The sequence below is a fragment of the Pipistrellus kuhlii genome, unplaced genomic scaffold, assembly GCF_014108245.1.
Source record: "Pipistrellus kuhlii isolate mPipKuh1 unplaced genomic scaffold, mPipKuh1.p scaffold_m20_p_23, whole genome shotgun sequence".
Lineage (NCBI taxonomy): Eukaryota > Metazoa > Chordata > Mammalia > Chiroptera > Vespertilionidae > Pipistrellus > Pipistrellus kuhlii.
Window position 1 is genome coordinate 3817975 of NW_023425522.1, and position 4579 is coordinate 3822553.

Sequence of the window (4579 nt, forward strand, 5' to 3'; positions counted from 1 at the left end):
AAAAAAAATCTAACAAGAGTCAAGCTGGAATTCTAGAATTGGAAACACATACAGTAGGACTTCTGATTTTAGCTCTAACCTATAAAGAGCTAGACACTGACCACTTCTATCCTTCCAACAAGAGAAAGCTTGACCAACTAAAACTCAGTGATGCTTGTTGGACCCAGCAGAGAACAAGCTGCATGGTGCACCACCACCCAGAAATCTAGAGCAAGAGGCTGATCCAGACAGAGATGAAGCTGAGATCTGCTTGCTTGGCCTAGAAGTTAATGGAGCCATAAACTTCTCAGCTTCAGACTAAATATAGAGTAGTCACACAAGGAGAAATGCCTGGGGACCATATTCTTAGAGTTGGCCCATTAATTCACGGCTTTCACTCAAGGAGTCCCAACAGCTTCTCACAGCGAAGATCTAAGAAAGAGTCCCTTCATGGTTTTGGCAGGGAAAGAGAATGAGTAATCATATGAAGCACACTGTGAGCCTCTCTATAAAAGATGCCTTTTCCAGGGGAAGGGATGTTTTTAGACCCATTGCCCAGCGGGGGAAGGGCGTTCTTCCTTATATCACCTAAGGAAAACAAAAAATAGAAAATATGAGAAAACAAGACTCAGTGCTTCAAGTTTATAGAATGGGAATACTGTAGCCAGGAAAGAAAGAAGGACACAAAATGGGTAAGGAAACTAAGATATACAACTGGAGAAGACATGGACTTTAAGACCCAGTGCCCCTACATATAGGTAGATGCACTAAAACACTGAGATTTAATCAAATTTACAATACCCTATCTCCTCCACTCATTATTAGCATTGACAGAGCTTCAGTATAATAACTAGATTACAGCTGAAAGGGTACTCTCTAAGGAGGAGTACTAGGAAGGCCCAAAGTCAAGAGGAAAGACAAAATGACACCAGAGGAATGTAAAACCTCTTGTACTTATGACTACAGCAAATATTCAATATAACCTGGCCAAGTTACCAAAAATCCATACAATTAATTCCTAATTACCTCAATTCCTATTACCAAATGCAACATGTATGGCTAGCAATGACAAATTAAAAGATGTACCAAAAGGCAAGAAAAAAACAACAACCCAGTTTAAAGAGACAATGTGATCATTAAACTCCAAAATGACATAGATGTTGAAATTATCAAATGGGCAATTAATAATTCATCATTAATAATAAATTAGAGAGCTAATAGAAAAAGTAGATGACATGAAAGAAAAGATGAGTAATGTAAACAGAGAGATTAAAACTCTGGGAAAGAACCAAAAAGAAATGCTGGGAAATCAATACAACTGAAGCAGGAATGAAAAATGTCTTTGATACTCTCATTTGAGTCTTAACATGGCCAAGGAAAAAATATATGAGATTGGAGCTTGGTCAATATAAACTTCAAAAACTAAAATGCATAGAACATTCAAGAATTGTGAAATAATTTCTAACATCTTTATTTTTTGTTTATTTATTTTTTAAAATATAGAACACTTCATGAATTTGCATGTCATCCTTGAGCAGGGGCCATGCTAATCTTTTCCATATCACTTCAATTTTAGTATATGTGCTGCCAAAATGAGCACCCAATGTCTTTAGATATGTGTAATCTATGTATATATAAAAGCCTAAGCAAACCAATGACTGCAATGACCAGTTAAGCCTAAGTGACTATTATGACTGGAATCACCAGAACAACCAGTCCACCATATGCTATGATGTGCACTGACCACCACTGAGGCATATGCTCAATGCAGGAGCTGCCCCTTGGTGGTCAGAGCACTCTCACACTCAACTTCCCAGTCTATCAGTACTTCCAGATGGCTGGCCAATCTTCTGTGGCCCCAATTGGGACTGGGAAAGACAGCCTCAATCAGCACTAGAAATTCTCATTTACTTACGGGATTTCAAAATAGTACAGACACTCTAGTTTCTAGAGTTTAGAAGATTGTTTGGTAGCTTCTTAAAAAGCTAAACAGATTTACCATATGAATCAGGGCTTCTAGATATTTTTCCAACCTTTTTGTAAAGTTATGTCCACCTCAAACAACACCAGAATGTTTATAACGGCTTTATTACAATCACACAGACTTGTAACAATCAAGATGTCCTTCAAGGCCATCAAGATGTCTTGGTGACACCTGCAATAGGGGCTCTTCAATAGATATGTGATCTATGGCATATCCAGACACTAAGATTCTATTTAGAAATAAAATTGAAGAGATATCAAGCTATGCAAAGACCTGGGTGAATCATAAATACATGTTTCCAAATTAAAGAATCCAGTCGGAAGAGTCTACATACTGCATATCTACACATATATGCATTCTGGAACAGCCAGAACTATAGAAGTAGTAAACATATCAGTAGTTCCCAGGGATATTGGGCAGGGGGGTGAAAGAATTTAATAAGTTTAGCACATGTATTTTTAAAATATATAAGAAAGAGGGATAGAAAGTTAGAAACATCGATCAGCTGCCTCCTGCACACCCTCACTGGGGATGTGCCCGCAACCAAGTACATGCCCTTGACTGGAATCGAACCTGAGACCCATCAGTCCACAAGCTGATGCTCTATCCACTGAGACAAACCGGTTTCAGCTAGCACATGTATATTTTAAGGTGCTGAAAATATTTTATATGTCATCATAATGGTGGGTACAAAAACCCATGTGATTTTCAAATTTCATAGACCTTATAAAATAAAGCATTAATCTTAAAGTATGTAAATTTAAAAAATATTTAGAAGGTTAAGAAATACCACAATGAATGCAAAATGTGACACAATTACAAATGTTTGGAACAACCTTCCTGAATAGAGTGGGAAAAGAGGATGCTGAACTGCTTTTAGACATGAGTGTAATTAAAGGCAAAGTGAATCATATATAAGCACTATACTCTGATTGACAAAGTTATTTACACAGCAGTAAGGGTTGACAATTTTGAAAAACTATACAACTACACTGGAATTGAACAACTAAATAAATCAATTATGGATGGTGGGAGTTAAGTTTCTTAATCTTGGAGTGGGAGATTGCATATTATAATAATAATAAGAGATAAGAATAATCAATGTAGTTATAGAGTTGGAAACATTAGAAATGTATGAACTTAAGCTTAGCTTGAATAAATAAAGATGATTGTATGCAAAATATTTATAGATCTATCTTATGTGATGTCTTAGTATATTCTAATATATCTTCTTGGCCTGTCTTCTGAGCCCAGTAACAACACCACCTCAATAGCAATGAGCACACCTGGTACCCACTGTGGTTTCTAATGCTGCTCTCTAATAAAAGGAACCAGAGCTTCTTAAAGAAGCTGGTGACTCTACAGGAGTAGGAAGGCAATATACCAGATGAGCATGGAGCACCTTGTAATAAAGGAAAGTGCTTAAAAGAGAGGTAAGTACTTAAACACACACACAAATTACATGTAAAATGGGTACAGAAGCAGATGAAAAAGCTCTCAATGGCCAACACTTAAACATGTGAGCAATAAAATGAATAAATAAGTTAGAATTATAAAAAGTATAAAATAAATATCCACGACTAAATTATTGAATAGACAAATCTCCAAAACAAAAGAATTTCAAATATTCTTCAAGAACATGAACTATATAATTTTTTACTACGGTACACATAATGATATCCTTTCAGAGCACAGTATAGAAGAGAGGAGGATAATTTCACATGAAAACATCTGACAAACATTTCTTCAGCCGGGTGATCAGGGTTGACATCAATATTGATGCCATGTTGATAGTGTGCAACTTTTTTACAGTTCAATGAAATGGCACTTTATCTCTATGTCTTCCTCCCAAGTAGCCATAACCCCTGCCTGAGCAGAGGGAAACCTCAGAAGTTTTATAAAATACCTCACCTGAACTCCTCAAAGCTATAAAAGCCATTAGAAACAATGAAAATCTTGAGAAGTTGTCATAACCCAGAGAACAATAAGGCAACCCAGCGTATGCAATGTGGTAATCGGATGTCTGAAGGGAATCTTGGAAAAGAAAAAGAGCATTAAGTACAAGATAAGGAAATAGGAATAAAGTATGGAATTCAGTTAATATCCGTGTATCAATATTGGTCCACTAATTTTGACAAATGTACTGTGCTGAGGTAAGATGTAAATAGAAAAAAAAACTAGGTGTGGGATATATGGGAACTCCACTGCTTTCATAACTTCTCTGTAAAGGTAAACTTACCCTAAAATCAAAATTTTATTAAAATATATGTTAAATAAAACATTTGTAAGATTGGCTTATTGTCATATTAAACATAGAAAAAAAACCAATGAATTATCCAAAGGCTTGTCAATAGAAACTATTTAAAGTGAAAGGGAAATTAATAAAATAAATGTAGAATTACACTGTCCTAAATTACTATGATTGTAATGTGGTATAGTATCAATTTAAAATAGACTTGATTGAGTTAAAGATGCATATTTTAACCTGCAGAATGATATTAGTAATGAAAAAGTAAAATAAAGAGATATCTACAATAAAAGCCAGAAAGAAATAATAAAGACCAAAGAATAAGTGAGACAAATAGAAAACATATCATAAAATGGTAAGATTCAACT

General features: G+C 35.3%; 1 non-coding gene across 1 annotated transcript; it reads right to left on the reverse strand.

The window, feature by feature from the left end:
* Positions 1-1472: 1472 nt before the first annotated feature.
* LOC118727056 lies at positions 1473-1579 on the reverse strand. Its single transcript, XR_004990474.1, has one exon. It is a non-coding gene; the product is annotated as a U6 spliceosomal RNA (small nuclear RNA).
* Positions 1580-4579: the final 3000 nt, after the last annotated feature.